Genomic DNA, 18225 nt, shown 5'->3' on the forward strand with positions numbered 1-18225 from the left:
TTTCCAGATTTCATCTGAGGATATTTCCTTTTTCACCATAGCCCTCTATGGGCTTCCAAATATCACTTTGCCAATTCCACAAGAACTGTTTTAGCGAAAGGCTTCTTGAGGGGAAAGCTGTAACTCTGTGAGATGATTTCACAGATCACAAAGAATTTTCTCAGAAAGCTTCTTTCTATTTGTTATCGGAGGATATTTCCTTTGGCCCTATAGTCTTCAAAGGGATCCGAAATATCTGTTCTCAGATTCCACAGAAATAAGGCTAGCAAAGAGATCCACGAAATACAGATGTAACTCTGTGAGTGGAAGTGACACATCACAGAGCAGTTTCTCAGAAAGCTTCTTTCCGGATTTCATCTGAGGATATTTACTTTTTCACCATAGCCCTCTATGGGCTTCCAAATATCACTTTGCCAATTCCACAAGAACCGTCTTAGCGAAAGGCTTCTTGAGGGGAAAGCTGTAACTCTGTGAGATGATTTCACAGAACACAAAGAAGTTTCTCAGAAAGCTTCTTTCTCTTTGTTATCGGAGGATATTTCCTTTGGCCCTATAGTCTTCAAAGGGATCCGAAATATCCGTTCTCAGATTCCAAAGAAATAAGGCTAGCAAAGAGATCCACGAAATAAAGATGTAACTCTGTGAGATGAATTAACAGAACACTAAGCAGTTTCTCAGAAAGCTTCCTTCCAGATTTCATCTGAGGATATTTCCTTTTTCACCATAGCCCTCTATGGGCTTCCAAATATCACTTTGCCAATTCCACAAGAACTGTCTTAGCTAAAGGCTTCTTGAGGGGAAAGCTCTAACTCTGTGAGATGATTTCACAGATCACAAAGAAGTTTCTCAGAAAGCTTCTTTCTCTTTGTTATCGGAGGATATTTCCTATGGCCCTATAGTCCTCAAAGGGATCCGAAATATCTGTTCTCAGGTTCCACAGAAATAAGGCTAGCAAAGAGATCCACGAAATACAGATGTAACTCTGTGAGTGGAAGTCACACATCACAGAGCAGTTTCTCAGAAAGCTTCTCTCCAGATTTCAACTGAGGATATTTACTTTTTCACCATAGCCCTCTATGGGCTTCCAAATATCACTTTGCCAATTCCACAAGAACTGTCTTAGCGAAAGGCTTCTTGAGGGGAAAGCTGTAACTCTGTGAGATGATTTTACAGAACACAAAGAAGTTTCTCAGAAAGCTTCTTTCTCTTTGTTATCGGAGGATGTTTCCTTTGGCCCTATAGTCTTCAAAGGGATCCGAAATATCTGTTCTCAGATTCCAAAGAAATAAGGCTAGCAAAGAGATCCACGAAATACAGATGTAACTCTGTGAGATGAATTAACGGAATACTAAGCAGTTTCTCAGAAAGCTTCTTTCCAGATTTCATCTGAGGATATTTCCTTTTTCAGCATAGCCCTCTAAGGGCTTCCAAATATCACTTTGCCAATTCCACAAGAACTGTCTTAGCGAAAGGCTTCTTGAGGGGAAAGCTGTAACTCTGTGAGATGATTTCACAGAACACAAAGAAGTTTCTCAGAAAGCTTCTTTCTGTTTGTTATCCGAGGATATTTCCTTTGGCCCTGTAGTCTTTAAAGGTATCCGAAATATCTGTTCTCAGATTCCACAGAAATAAGGCTAGCAAAGAGATCCACGAAATACAGATGTAACTCTGTGAGTGGAAGTCACACATCACAGAGCAGTTTCTCAGAAAGCTTCTTTCCAGATTTCATCTGAGGATATTTACTTTTTCACCATAGCCCTCTATGGGCTTCCAAATATCACTTTGCCAATTCCACAAGAACTGTCTTAGCGAAAGGCTCCTTGAGGGGAAAGCTGTAACTCTGTGAGATGATTTCACAGAACACAAAGAAGTTTCTCAGAAAGCTTCTTTCTCTTTGTTATCGGAGGATATTTCCTTTGGCCCTATAGTCTTCAAAGGGATCCGAAATATCCGTTCTCAGATTCCAAAGAAATAAGGCTAGCAAAGAGATTCACGAAATAAAGATGTAACTCGGTGAGATGAATTAACAGAACACTAAGCAGTGTCTCAGAAAGCTTCTTTCCAGATTTCATCTGAGGATATTTCCTTTTTCACCATAGCCCTCTATGGGCTTCCAAATATCACTTTGCCAATTCCACAAGAACTGTCTTAGCGAAAGGCTTCTTGAGGGGAAAGCTGTAACTCTCTGAGATGATTTCACAGAACACAAAGAAGTTTCTCAGAAAGCTTCTTTCTGTTTGTTATCCGAGGATATTTCCTTTGGCCCTGTAGTCTTCAAAGGGATCCGAAATATCTGTTCTCAGATTCCACAGAAATAAGGCTAGCAAAGAGATCCACGAAATACAGATGTAACTCTGTGAGTGGAAGTCACACATCACAGAGCAGTTTCTCAGAAAGCTTCTTTCCAGATTTCATCTGAGGATATTTACGTTTTCACCATAGCCCTCTATGGGCTTCCAAATATCACTTTGCCAATTCCACAAGAACTGTCTTAGCGAAAGACTTCCTGAGGGGAAAGCTGTAACTCTGTGAGATGATTTCACAGAACACAAAGAAGTTTCTCAGAAAGCTTCTTTCTCTTTGTTATCGGAGGATATTTCCTTTGGCCCTATAGTCTTCAAAGGGATCCGAAATATCTGTTCTCAGATTCCACAGAAATAAGGCTAGCAAAGAGATCCACGAAATACAGATGTAACTCTGTGAGATGAATAAACAGAACACTAAGCAGTTTCTCAGAAAGCTTCTTTCCAGATTTCATCTGAGGATATTTCCTTTTTCACCATAGCCCTCTATGGGCTTCCAAATATCACTTTGCCAATTCCACAAGAACTGTTTTAGCGAAAGGCTTCTTGAGGGGAAAGCTGTAACTCTGTGAGATGATTTCACAGATCACAAAGAAGTTTCTCAGAAAGCTTCTTTCTCTTTGTTATCGGAGGATATTTCCTTTGGCCCTATAGTCTTCAAAGGGATCCGAAATATCTGTTCTCAGATTCCACAGAAATAAGGCTAGCAAAGAGATCCACGAAATACAGATGTAACTCTGTGAGTGGAAGTCACACATCACAGAGCAGTTTCTCAGAAAGCTTCTTTCCAGATTTCATCTGAGGATACTTCCTTTTTCACCATAGCCCTCTATGGGCTTCCAAATATCACTTTGCCAATTGCACAAGAACTGTCTTAGCGAAAGGCTTCTTGAGGGGAAAGCTGTAACTCTGTGAGATGATTTCACAGAACACAAAGAAGTTCTCAGAAAGCTTCTTTCTCTTTGTTATCGTAGGATATTTCCTTTGGCCCTATAGTCTTCAAAGGGATCCGAAATATCTGTTCTCAGATTCCACAGAAATAAGGCTAGCAAAGAGATCCACGAAATAAAGATGTAACTCTGTGAGATGAATTAACAGAACACTAAGCAGTTTCTCAGAAAGCTTCTTTCCAGATTTCATCAGAGGATATTTCCTTTTTCACCATAGCCCTCTATGGGCTTCCAAATATCACTTTGCCAATTCCACAAGAACTGTCTTAGCGAAAGGCTTCTTGAGGGAAAAGCTGTAACTGTGTGAGATGATTTCACAGATCACAAAGAAGTTTCTCAGAAAGCTTCTTTCTCATTGTTATCGGAGGATATTTCCTTTGGCCCTATAGTCTTCAAAGGGATCCGAAATATCTGTTCTCAGATTCCACAGAAATAAGGCTAGCAAAGAGATCCACGAAATACAGATGTAACTCTGTGAGTGGAAGTCACACATCACAGAGGAGTTTCTCAGAAAGCTTCTTTCCAGATTTCATCTGAGGATATTTCCATTTTCACCATAGCCCTCTATGGGCTTCCAAATATCACTTTGCCAGTTCTACAAGAACTGTCTTAGCGATAGGCTTCCTGAGGGGAAAGCTGTAACTCTGTGAGATGATTTCACAGAACACAAAGAAGTTTCTCAGAAAGCTTCTTTCTCTTTGTCATCGGAGGATATTTCCTTTGGCCCTATAGTCTTCAAAGGGATCCGAAATGTCTGTTCTCAGATTCCACAGAAATAAGGCTAGCAAAGAGATCCACGAAATACAGATGTAACTCTGTGAGATGAATTAACAGAACACTAAGCAGTTTCTCAGAATGCTTCTTTCCAGATTTCATCTGAGGATACTTCCTTTTTCACCGTAGCCCTCTATGGGCTTCCAAATATCACTTTGCCAATTCCACAAGAACTGTTTTAGCGAAACGCTTCTTGAGGGGAAAGCTGTAACTCTGTGAGATGATTTCACAGATCACAAAGAAGTTTCTCAGAAAGCTTCTTTCTATTTGTTATCGGAGGATATTTCCTTTGGCCCTATAGTCTTCAAAGGGATCCGAAATATCTGTTCTCAGATTCCACAGAAATAAGGCTAGCAAAGAGATCCACGAAATACAGATGTAACTCTGTGAGTGGAAGTCACACATCACAGAGCAGTTTCTCAGAAAGCTTCTTTCCAGATTTCATCTGAGGATATTTCCTTTTTCACCATAGCCCTCTATGGGCTTCCAAATATCACTTTGCCAATTCCACAAGAACTGTCTTGGCGAAAGGCTTCTTGAGGGGAAAGCTGTAACTCTGTGAGATGATTTCACAGAACACAAAAAAGTTTCTCAGAAAGCTTCTTTCTCTTTGTTATCGGAGGATATTTCCTTTGGCCCTATAGTCTTCAAAGGGATCCGAAATATCTGTTCTCAGATTCCACAGAAATAAGGCTAGCAAAGAGATCCACGAAATACAGATGTAACTCTGTGAGATGACTTAACAGAACACTAAGCAGTTTCTCAGAAAGCTTCTTTCCAGATTTCATCTGAGGATATTTCCTTTTTCACCATAGCCCTCTAAGGGCTTCCAAATATCACTTTGCCAATTCCACAAGAACTGTCTTAGCGAAAGGCTTCTTGAAGGGAAAGCTGTAACTCTGTGAGATGATTTCACAGATCACAAAGAAGTTTCTCAGAAAGCTTCTTTCTCTTTGTTATCGGAGGATATTACCTATGGCCCTATAGTCTTCAAAGTGATCCGAAATATCTGTTCTCAGATTCCACAGAAATAAGGCTAGCAAAGAGATCCACGAAATACAGATGTAACTCTGTGAGTGGAAGTCACACATCACAGAGGAGTTTCTCAGAAAGCTTTTTTCCAGATTTCATCTGAGGATATTTCCTTTTTCACCATAGCCCTCTATGGGCTTCCAAATATCACTTTGCCAATTCCACAAGAACTGTCTTAGCGAAAGGCTTCCTGAGGGGAAAGCTGTAACTCTGTGAGATGATTTCACAGAACACAAAGAAATTTCTCAGAAAGCTTCTTTCTCTTTGTTATCGGAGGATATTTCCTTTGGCCCTATAGTCTTCAAAGGGATCCGAAATATCTGTTCTCAGATTCCACAGAAATAAGGCTAGCAAAGAGATCCACGAAATACAGATGTAACTCTGTGAGTGGAAGTCACACATCACAGAGGAGTTTCTCAGAAAGCTTCTGTCCAGATTTCATCTGAGGATATTTCCTTTTTCACCATAGCCCTCTATGGGCTTCCAAATATCACTTTGCCAATTCCACAAGAACTGTCTTGGCGAAAGGCTTCTTGAGGGGAAAGCTGTAACTCTGAGAGATGATTTCACAGAACACAAAGAAGTTTCTCAGAAAGCTTCTTTCTGTTTGTTATCGGAGGATATTTCCTTTGGCCCTATAGTCTTCAAAGGGATCCGAAATATCTGTTCTCAGATTCCACACAAATAAGGCTAGCAAAGAGATCCACGAAATACAGACGTAACACTGTGAGATGAATTAACAGAACACTAAGCAGTTTCTCAGAAAGCTTCTTTCCAGATTTCATCTGAGGTTATTTCCTTTTTCACCATAGCCCTCTATGGGCTTCCAAATATCACTTTGCCAATTCCACAAGAACTGTCTTAGCGAAAGGCTTCTTGAGGGGAAAGCTGTAACTCTGTGAGATGATTTCACAGAACACAAAGAAGTTTCTCAGAAAGCTTCTTTCTCATTGTTATCGTAGGATATTTCCTTTGGCCCTATAGTCTTCAAAGGGATCCGAAATATCTGTTCTCAGATTCCAAAGAAATAAGGCTAGCAAAGAGATCCACGAAATACAGATGTAACTCTGTGAGTGGAAGTCACACATCACAGAGGAGTTTCTCAGAAAGCTTCTTTCCAGATTTCATCTGAGGATATTTCCTTTTTCACCATAGCCCTCTATGGGCTTCCAAATATCACTTTGCCAATTCCACAAGAACTGTCTTAGCGAAAGGCTTCTTGAGGGGAAAGCTGTAACTCTGTGAGATGATTTCACAGAACACAAAGAAGTTTCTCAGAAAGCTTCTTTCTGTTTGTTATCGGAGGATATTTCCTTTGGCCCTATAGTCTTCAAAGGGATCCGAAATATCTGTTCTCAGATTCCACAGAAATAAGGCTAGCAAAGAGATCCACGAAATACAGATGTAACTCTGTGAGATGAATTAACAGAACACTAAGCAGTTTCTCAGAAAGCTTCTTTCCAGATTTCATCTGAGGATATTTCCTTTTTACCATAGCCCTCTATGGGCTTCCAAATATCACTTTGCCAATTCCACAAGAACTGTTTTAGCGAAAGGCTTCTTGAGGGGAAAGCTGTAACTCTGTGAGATGATTTCACAGATCACAAAGAAGTTTCTCAGTAAGCTTCCTTCTCTCTGTTATCAGAGGATATTTCCTTTGGCCCTATACTCTTCAAAGGGATCCGAAATATCTGTTCTCAGATTCCACAGAAATAAGGCTAGCAAAGAGATCCACGAAATACAGATGTAACTCTGTGAGATGAATTAACAGAACACTAAGCAGATTCTCAGAAAGCTTCTTTCCAGATTTCATCTGAGGATATTTCCTTTTTCACCATAGCCCTCTATGGGCTTCCAAATATCACTTTGCCAATTCCACAAGAACTGTCCTAGCGAAAGGCTTCTTGAGGGGAAAGCTGTAGCTCTGTGAGATGATTTCACAGATCACAAAGAAGTTTCTCAGAAAGCTTCTTTCTGTTTGTTATCCGAGGATATTTCCTTTGGCCCTGTAGTCTTCAAAGGGATCCGAAATATCTGTTCTCAGATTCCACAGAAATATGGCTAGCAAAGAGATCCACGAAATACAGATGTAACTCTGTGAGTGGAAGTCACACATCACAGAGCAGTTTCTCAGAAAGCTTCTTTCCAGATTTCATCTTAGGATATTTCCTTTTTCACCATTGCCCTCTATGGGCTTCCAAATATCACTTTGCCAATTCCACAAGAACTGTCTTAGCGAAAGGCTTCTTGAGGGGAAAGCTGTAACTCTGTGAGATGATTTCACAGAACACAAAGAAGTTTCTCAGAAAGCTTCTTTCTCTTTGTTAGCGGAGGATATTTCCTTTGGCCCTATAGTCTTCAAAGGGATCCGAAATATCTGTTCTCAGATTCCACAGAAATAAGGCTAGCAAAGAGATCCACGAAACACAGATATAACTCTGTGAGTGGAAGTCACACATCACAGAGCAGTTTCTCAGAAAGCTTCTTTCCAGATTTCATCTGAGGATATTTCCTTTTTCACCATAGCCGTCTATGGGCTTCCAAATATCACTTTGCCAATTCCACAAGAACTGTCTTAGCGAAAGGCTTCTGGAGGGGAAAGCTGTAACTCTGTGAGATGATTTCACAGAACACAAAGAAGTTTCTCAGAAAGCTTCTTTCTGTTTGTTATCGGAGGATATTTCCTTTGGCCCCATAGTCTTCAAAGGGATCCGAAATATCTGTTGTCAGATTCCACAGAAATAAGGCTAGCAAAGAGATCCACGAAATACAGATGTAACTCTGTGAGATGAATTAACAGAACACTAAGCAGTTTCTCAGAAAGGTTCTTTCCAGATTTCATCTGAGGATATTTACTTTTTCACCATAGCCCTCTAAGGGCTTCCAAATACCACTTTGCGAATTCCACAAGAACTGTCTTAGCGAAAGGCTTCTTGAGGGGAAAGCTGTAACTCTGTGAGATGATTTCACGGATCTCAAAGAAGTTTCTCAGAAAGCTTCTTTCTCTTTGTTATCGGAGGATATATCCTATGGCCCTATAGTCTTCAAAGGGATCCGAAATATCTGTTCTCAGATTCCACAGAAATAAGGCTAGCAAAGAGATCAACTAAATACAGATGTAACTCTGTGAGATGAATTAACAGAACACTAAGCAGTTTCTCAGAAAGCTTCTTTCCAGATTTCATCTGAGGATATTTCCTTTTTCACCATAGCCCTCTATGGGCTTCCAAATATCACTTTGCCAATTCCACAAGAACTGTCTTAGCGAAAGGCTTCTTGAGTGGAAAGCTGTAACTCTGTGAGATCATTTCACGGAACACAAAGAAGTATCTCAGAAAGCTTCTTTCTCTTTGTTATCGGAGGATATTTCCTTTGGCCCTATAGTCTTCAAAGGGATCCGAAATATCTGTTCTCAGATTCCACAGAAATAAGGCTAGCAAAGAGATCCACGAAATACAGATGTAACTCTGTGAGTGGAAGTCACACATCACAGAGCAGTTTCTCAGAAAGCTTCTTTCCAGATTTCATCTGAGGATATTTCCTTTTTCACCATAGCCCTCTATGGGCTTCCAAATATCACTTTGCCAATTCCACAAGAACTGTCTTAGCGAAAGGCTTCTTGAGGGGAAAGCTGTAACTCTGTGAGATGATTTCACAGAACACAAAGAAGTTTCTCAGTAATCTTCTTTCTCTTTGTTATCGGAGGATATTTCCTTTGGCCCTATAGTCTTCAAAGGGATCCGAAATATCTGTTCTCAGATTCCACAGAAATAAGGCTAGCAAAGAGATGAACGAAATACAGATGTAACTCTGTGTGATGAATTAACAGAACACTAAGCAGTTTCTCAGGAAGCTTCTTTCCAGATTTCATCTGAGGATATTTCCTTTTTCACCATAGCCCTCTATGGGCTTCCAAATATCACTTTGCCAATTCCACAAGAACTGTCTTAGCCAAAGGCTTCTTGAAGGGAAAGCTGTAACTCTGTGAGATCATTTCACAGAACACAAAGAAGTTTCTCAGAAAGCTTCTTTCTCTTTGTTATCGGAGGATATTTCCTTTGGCCCTATAGTCTTCAAAGGGATCCGAAATATCTGTTCTCAGATTCCAAAGACATAAGGCTAGCAAAGAGATCCACGAAATACAGATGTAACTCTGTGAGATGAATTAACAGAACACTAAGCAGTTTCTCAGAAAGCTTCTTTCCAGATTTCATCTGAGGATATTTCCTTTTTCACCATAGCCCTCTATGGGCTTCCAAGTATCACTTTGCCAATTCCACAAGAACTGTCTTAGCGAAAGGCTTCTGGAGGGGAAAGCTGTAACTCTGTGAGATGATTTCACAGAACACAAAGAAGTTTCTCAGAAAGCTACTTTCTGTTTGTTATCGGAGGATATTTCCTTTGGCCCCATAGTCTTCAAAGGGATCCGAAATATCTGTTGTCAGATCCCACAGAAATAAGGCTAGCAAAGAGATCCACGAAATACAGATGTAACTCTGTGAGATGAATTAACAGAACACTAAGCAGTTTCTCAGAAAGCTTCTTTCCAGATTTCATCTGAGGATATTTCCTTTTTCACCATAGCCCTCTAAGGGCTTCCAAATATCACTTTGCGAATTCCACAAGAACTGTGTTAGCGAAAGGCTTCTTGAGGGTAAAGCTGTAACTCTGTGAAATGATTTCACAGATCACAAAGAAGTTCCTCAGAAAGCTTCTTTCTATTTGTTATCGAGGACATTTCCTTTGGCCCTATAGTCTTCAAAGGGATCCGAAATATCTGTTCTCAGATTCTACAGAAATAAGGGTAGCAAAGAGATCCACGAAATACCGATGTAACTCTGTGAGTGGAAGTCACACATCACAGAGCAGTTTCTCAGAAAGCTTCTTTCCAGATTTCATCTGAGGATATTTCCTTTTTCACCATAGCCATCTATGGGCTTCCAAATATCACTTTGCCAATTCCACAAGAGCTGTCTTAGCGAAAGGCTTCTGGAGGGGAAAGCTGTAACTTGTGAGATGATTTCACAGAACAGAAAGAAGTTTCTCAGAAAGCTTCTTTCTGTTTGTTATCGGAGGATATTTCCTTTGGCCCCATAGTCTTCAAAGGGATCCGAAATATCTGTTGTCAGATTCCACAGAAATAAGGCTAGCAAAGAGATCCACGAAATACAGATGTAACTCTGTGAGATGAATTAACAGAACACTAAGCAGTTTCTCAGAAAGCTTCTTTCCAGATTTCATCTGAGGATATTTCCTTTTTCACCATAGCCCTCTAAGGGCTTCCAAATATCACTTTGCGAATTCCACAAGAACTGTCTTAGCGAAAGGCTTCTTGAGGGGAAAGCTGTAACTCTGTGAGATGATTTCACGGATCACAAGAAGTTTCTCAGAAAGCTTCTTTCTCTTTGTTATCGGAGGATATTTCCTATGGCCCTATAGTCTTCAAAGGGATCCGAAATATCTGTTCTCAGATTCCACAGAAATAAGGCTAGCAAAGAGATCAACTAAATACAGATGTAACTCTGTGAGATGAATTAACAGAACACTAAGCAGTTTCTCAGAAAGCTTCTTTCCAGATTTCATCTGAGGATATTTCCTTTTTCACCATAGCCCTCTATGGGCTTCCAAATATCACTTTGCCAATTCCACAAGAACTGTCTTAGCGAAAGGCTTCTTGAGTGGAAAGCTGTAACTCTGTGAGATCATTTCACGGAACACAAAGAAGTATCTCAGAAAGCTTCTTTCTCTTTGTTATCGGAGGATATTTCCTTTGGCCCTATAGTCTTCAAAGGGATCCGAAATATCTGTTCTCAGATTCCACAGAAATAAGGCTAGCAAAGAGATCCACGAAATACAGACGTAACTCTGTTTGATGAATTAACAGAAAGCTACGCAGTTTCTCAGAAAGTTTCTTCCCAGATTTCATCTGAGGATATTTCCTTTTTCACCATAGGCCTCTCTGGGCTTCCAAATATCACTTTGCGAATTCCACAAGAACAGTCTTAGCGAAAGGCTTCTTGAGGGGAAAGCTGTAACACTGTGAGATGATTTCACAGAACACAAAGAAGTATCTCAGAAAGCTTCTTTCTCTTTGTTATCGGAGGATATTTCCTTTGGCCCTATAGTCTTCAAAGTTATCCGAAATATCTGTTCTCAGATTCCAAAGAAATAAGGCTAGCAAAGAGATCCACGAAATACAGATGTAACTCTGTGAGATGAATAAACAGAACACTAAGCAGTTTCTCAGAAAGATTCTTTTCAGATTTCATCTGAGGATATTTCCTTTTTCACCATAGCCCTCTCTGGGCTTCCAAATATCACTTTGCGAATTCCACAAGAACAGTCTTAGCGAAAGGCTTCTTGAGGGGAAAGCTGTAACACTGTGAGATGATTTCACAGAACACAAAGAAGTTTCTCAGTAAGCTTCTTTCTCTTTGTTATCGGAGGATATTTCCTTTGGCCCTATAGTCTTCAAAGGGATCCGAAATATCTGTTCTCAGATTCCACAGAAATAAGGCTAGCAAAGAGATGCACGAAATACAGATTTAACTCAGTGAGTGGAAGTCACACATCACAGAGTAGTTTCTCAGAAAGCTTCTTTCCAGATTTCATCTGAGGATATTTCCTTTTTCTCCATAGCCCTCTACGGGCTTCCAAATATCACTTTGCCAATTCCACAAGAACTGTCTTAGCGAAAGGCTTCTGGAGGGGAAAGCTGTAACTCTGTGAGATGATTTCACAGATCACAAAGAAGTTTCTCAGAAAGCTTCTTTCTATTTTTTATCGGAGGATATTTCCTTTGGCCCTATGGTCTTCAAAGGGATCTGAAATATCTGTTCTCAGATTCCACAGAAATAAGGCTATCAAAGAGATTCACGAAATACACATGTAACTCTGTGAGTGGAATTCACACATCACAGAGCAGTTTCTCAGAAAGCTTCTTTCCAGATTTCAACTGAGGATATTTCCTTTTTCACCGTAGCCCTCTATGGGCTTCCAAATATCACTTTGCCAATTTCACAAGAACTCTCTTAGCGAAAGGCTTCTTGAGGGGAAAGCTGTAACTCTGTGAGATGATTTCACAGAACAGAAGGAAGTTTCTCAGTAAGCTTCTTTCTCTTTGTTATCGGAGGATATTTCCTTTGGCCCTATAGTCTTCAAAGGGATCCGAAATATCTGTTCTCAGATTCCACAGAAATAAGCCTAGCAAAGAGATGCACGAAATACAGATGTAACTCTGTGAGTGGAAGTCACACATCACAGAGCAGTTTCTCAGAAAGCTTCGTTCCAGATTTCATCTGAGGGTATTTCCTTTTTCACCATAGCCCTCTATGGGCTTCCAAATATCACTTTGCCAATTCCACAAGAACTGTCTTAGCGAAAGGCTTCTTGAGGGGAAAGCTGTAACTCTGTGAGATGATTTCACAGAACACAAAGAAGTTTCTCAGTAAGCTTCTTTCTCTTTGTTATCGGAGGATATTTCCTTTGGCCCTATAGTCTTCAAAGGGATCCGAAATATCTGTTCTCAGATTCCACAGAAATAAGCCTAGCAAAGAGATGCACGAAATACAGATGTAACTCTGTGTGTTGAATTACCAGAACACTAAGCAGTTTCTCAGAAAGCTTCTTTCCAGATTTCATCGGAGGATATTTCCTTTTTCACCATAGCCCTCTATGGGCTTCCAAATATCACTTTGCGAATTCCACAAGAACTGTCTTAGCGAAAGGCTTCTTGAGGGGAAAGCTGTAACTCTGTGAGATGATTTCACGGATCACAAAGAAGTTTCTCAGAAAGCTTCTTTCTCTTTCTTATCGGAGGATATTTCCTATGGCCCTATAGTCTTCAAAGGGATCCGAAATATCTGTTCTCAGATTCCACAGAAATAAGGCTAGCAAAGAGATCAACTAAATACAGATGTAACTCTGTGAGATGAATTAACAGAACACTAAGCAGTTTCTCAGAAAGCTTCTTTCCAGATTTCATCTGAGGATATTTCCTTTTTCACCATAGCCCTCTATGGGCTTCCAAATATCACTTTGCCAATTCCACAAGAACTGTCTTAGCGAAAGGCTTCTTGAGTGGAAAGCTGTAACTCTGTGAGATCATTTCACGGAACACAAAGAAGTATCTCAGAAAGCTTCTTTCTCTTTGTTATCGGAGGATATTTCCTTTGGCCCTATAGTCTTCAAAGGGATCCGAAATATCTGTTCTCAGATTCCACAGAAATAAGGCAACAAAGAGATCCACGAAATACAGATGTATCTCTGTTTGATGAATTAACAGAAAGCTACGCAGTTTCTCAGAAAGTTTCTTCCCAGATTTCATCTGAGGATATTTCCTTTTTCACCATAGGCCTCTCTGGGCTTCCAAATATCACTTTGCGAATTCCACAAGAACAGTCTTAGCGAAAGGCTTCTTGAGGGGAAAGCTGTAACACTGTGAGATGATTTCACAGAACACAAAGAAGTTTCTCAGTAAGCTTCTTTCTCTTTGTTATCGGAGGATATTTCCTTTGGCCCTATAGTCTTCAAAGGGATCCGAAATATCTGTTCTCAGATTCCACAGAAATAAGGCTAGCAAAGAGATGCACGAAATACAGATGTAACTCAGTGAGTGGAAGTCACACATCACAGAGTAGTTTCTCAGAAAGCTTCTTTCCAGATTTCATCTGAGGATATTTCCTTTTTCTCCATAGCCCTCTACGGGCTTCCAAATATCACTTTGCCAATTCCACAAGAACTGTCTTAGCGAAAGGCTTCTGGAGGGGAAAGCTGTAACTCTGTGAGATGATTTCACAGATCACAAAGAAGTTTCTCAGAAAGCTTCTTTCTATTTTTTATCGGAGGATATTTCCTTTGGCCCTATGGTCTTCAAAGGGATCTGAAATATCTGTTCTCAGATTCCACAGAAATAAGGCTATCAAAGAGATTCACGAAATACAGATGTAACTCTGTGAGTGGAATTCACACATCACAGAGCAGTTTCTCAGAAAGCTTCTTTCCAGATTTCAACTGAGGATATTTCCTTTTTCACCGTAGCCCTCTATGGGCTTCCAAATATCACTTTGCCAATTTCACAAGAACTCTCTTAGCGAAAGGCTTCTTGAGGGGAAAGCTGTAACTCTGTGAGATGATTTCACAGAACAGAAGGAAGTTTCTCAGTAAGCTTCTTTCTCTTTGTTATCGGAGGATATTTCCTTTGGCCCTATAGTCTTCAAAGGGATCCGAAATATCTGTTCTCAGATTCCACAGAAATAAGCCTAGCAAAGAGATGCACGAAATACAGATGTAACTCTGTGAGTGGAAGTCACACATCACAGAGCAGTTTCTCAGAAAGCTTCGTTCCAGATTTCATCTGAGGGTATTTCCTTTTTCACCATAGCCCTCTATGGGCTTCCAAATATCACTTTGCCAATTCCACAAGAACTGTCTTAGCGAAAGGCTTCTTGAGGGGAAAGCTGTAACTCTGTGAGATGATTTCACAGAACACAAAGAAGTTTCTCAGTAAGCTTCTTTCTCTTTGTTATCGGAGGATATTTCCTTTGGCCCTATAGTCTTCAAAGGGATCCGAAATATCTGTTCTCAGATTCCACAGAAATAAGGCTAGCAAAGAGATGCACGAAATACAGATGTAACTCTGTGTGTTGAATTACCAGAACACTAAGCAGTTTCTCAGAAAGCTTCTTTCCAGATTTCATCGGAGGATATTTCCTTTTTCACCATAGCCCTCTATGGGCTTCCAAATATCACTTTGCGAATTCCACAAGAACTGTCTTAGCGAAAGGCTTCTTGAGGGGAAAGCTGTAACTCTGTGAGATGATTTCACGGATCACAAAGAAGTTTCTCAGAAAGCTTCTTTCTCTTTCTTATCGGAGGATATTTCCTATGGCCCTATAGTCTTCAAAGGGATCCGAAATATCTGTTCTCAGATTCCACAGAAATAAGGCTAGCAAAGAGATCAACTAAATACAGATGTAACTCTGTGAGATGAATTAACAGAACACTAAGCAGTTTCTCAGAAAGCTTCTTTCCAGATTTCATCTGAGGATATTTCCTTTTTCACCATAGCCCTCTATGGGCTTCCAAATATCACTTTGCCAATTCCACAAGAACTGTCTTAGCGAAAGGCTTCTTGAGTGGAAAGCTGTAACTCTGTGAGATCATTTCACGGAACACAAAGAAGTATCTCAGAAAGCTTCTTTCTCTTTGTTATCGGAGGATATTTCCTTTGGCCCTATAGTCTTCAAAGGGATCCGAAATATCTGTTCTCAGATTCCACAGAAATAAGGCAACAAAGAGATCCACGAAATACAGATGTAACTCTGTTTGATGAATTAACAGAAAGCTACGCAGTTTCTCAGAAAGTTTCTTCCCAGATTTCATCTGAGGATATTTCCTTTTTCACCATAGGCCTCTCTGGGCTTCCAAATATCACTTTGCGAATTCCACAAGAACAGTCTTAGCGAAAGGCTTCTTGAGGGGAAAGCTAACACTGTGAGATGATTTCACAGAACACAAAGAAGTTTCTCAGTAAGCTTCTTTCTCTTTGTTATCGGAGGATATTTCCTTTGGCCCTATAGTCTTCAAAGGGATCCGAAATATCTGTTCTCAGATTCCACAGAAATAAGGCTAGCAAAGAGATGCACGAAATACAGATGTAACTCAGTGAGTGGAAGTCACACATCACAGAGTAGTTTCTCAGAAAGCTTCTTTCCAGATTTCATCAGAGGATATTTCCTTTTTCTCCATAGCCCTCTATGGGCTTCCAAATATCACTTTGCCAATTCCACAAGAACTGTCTTAGCGAAAGGCTTCTTGAGGGGAAAGCTGTAACTCTGTGAGATGATTTCACAGAACACAAAGAAGTTTCTCAGAAAGCTTCTTTCTCTTTGTTATCGGAGGATATTTCCTTTGGCCCTATAGTCTTCAAAGGGATCCGAAATATCTGTTCTCAGATTCCAAAGAAATAAGGCTAGCAAAGACATCCACGAAATACAGATGTAACTCTGTGAGATGAATAAACAGAACACTAAGCAGTTTCTCAGAAAGATTCTTTTCAGATTTCATCTGAGGATATTTCCTTTTTCACCATAGCCCTCTCTGGGCTTCCAAATATCACTTTGCGAATTCCACAAGAACAGTCTTAGCGAAAGGATTCTTGAGGGGAAAGCTGTAACACTGTGAGATGATTTCACAGAACACAAAGAAGTTTCTCAGTAAGCTTCTTTCTCTTTGTTATCGGAGGATATTTCCTTTGGCCCTATAGTCTTCAAAGAGATCCGAAATATCTGTTCTCAGATTCCACAGAAATAAGGCTAGCAAAGAGATGCACGAAATACAGATGTAACTCAGTGAGTGGAAGTCACACATCACAGAGTAGTTTCTCAGAAAGCTTCTTTCCAGATTTCATCTGAGGATATTTCCTTTTTCTCCATAGCCCTCTATGGGCTTCCAAATATCACTTTGCCAATTCCCCAAGAACTGTCTTAGCTAAAGGCTTCTGGAGGGGAAAGCTGTAACTCTGTGAGATGATTTCACAGATCACAAAGAAGTTTCTCAGAAAGCTTCTTTCTATTTTTTATCGGAGGATATTTCCTTTGGCCCTATGGTCTTCAAAGGGATCCGAAATATCTGTTCTCAGATTCCACAGAAATAAGGCTATCAAAGAGATTCACGAAATACAGATGTAACTCTGTGAGTGGAATTCACACATCACAGAGCAGTTTCTCAGAAAGCTTCTTTCCAGATTTCAACTGAGGATATTTCCTTTTTCACCGTAGCCCTCTATGGGCTTCCAAATATCACTTTGCCAATTTCACAAGAACTCTCTTATTGAAATGCTTCTTGAGGGGAAAGCTGTAACTCTGTGAGATGATTTCACAGAACAGAAAGAAGTTTCTCAGTAAGCTTTTTTCTCTTTGTTATCGGAGGATATTTCCTTTGGCCCTATAGTCTTCAAAGGGATCCGAAATATCTGTTCTCAGATTCCACAGAAATAAGCCTAGCAAAGAGATGCACGAAATACAGATGTAACTCTGTGAGTGGAAGTCACACATCACAGAGCAGTTTCTCAGAAAGCTTCGTTCCCGATTTCATCTGAGGATATTTCCTTTTTCACCATAGCCCTCTATGGGCTTCCAAATATCACTTTGCCAATTCCACAAGAACTGTCTTAGCGAAAGGCTTCTTGAGGGGAAAGCTGTAACTCTGTGAGATGATTTCACAGAACACAAAGAAGTTTCTCAGTAAGCTTCTTTCTCTTTGTTATCGGAGGATATTTCCTTTGGCCCTATAGTCTTCAAAGGGATCCGAAATATCTGTTCTCAGATTCCACAGAAATAAGGCTAGCAAAGAGATGCACGAAATACAGATGTAACTCTGTGTGTTGAATTACCAGAACACTAAGCAGTTTCTCAGAAAGCTTCTTTCCAGATTTCATCGGAGGATATTTCCTTTTTCACCATAGCCCTCTATGGGCTTCCAAATATCACTTTGCGAATTCCACAAGAACTGTCTTAGCGAAAGGCCTCTTGAGGGGAAAGCTGTAACTCTGTGAGATGATTTCACGGATCACAAAGAAGTTTCTCAGAAAGCTTCTTTCTCTTTGTTATCGGAGGATATTTCCTATAGCCCTATAGTCTTCAAAGGGATCCGAAATATCTGTTCTCAGATTCCACAGAAATAAGGCTAGCAAAGAGATCAACTAAATACAGATGTAACTCTGTGAGATGAATTAACAGAACACTAAGCCGTTTCTCAGAAAGCTTCTTTCCAGATTTCATCTGAGGATATTTCCTTTTTCACCATAGCCCTCTATGGGCTTCCAAATATCACTTTGCCAATTCCACAAGAACTGTCTTAGCGAAAGGCTTCTTGAGTGGAAAGCTGTTACTCTGTGAGATCATTTCACGGAACACAAAGAAGTATCTCAGAAAGCTTCTTTCTCTTTGTTATCGGAGGATATTTCCTTTGGCCCTATAGTCTTCAAAGGGATCCGAAATATCTGTTCTCAGATTCCACAGAAATAAGGCTAGCAAAGAGATCCACGAAATACAGATGTAACTCTGTTTGATGAATTAACAGAAAGCTACGCAGTTTCTCAGAAAGTTTCTTCCCAGATTTCATCTGAGGATATTTCCTTTTTCACCATAGGCCTCTCTGGGCTT

Source organism: Macaca fascicularis, chromosome X, assembly GCF_037993035.2.
Source record: "Macaca fascicularis isolate 582-1 chromosome X, T2T-MFA8v1.1".
In the NCBI taxonomy this organism is placed as follows: domain Eukaryota; kingdom Metazoa; phylum Chordata; class Mammalia; order Primates; family Cercopithecidae; genus Macaca; species Macaca fascicularis.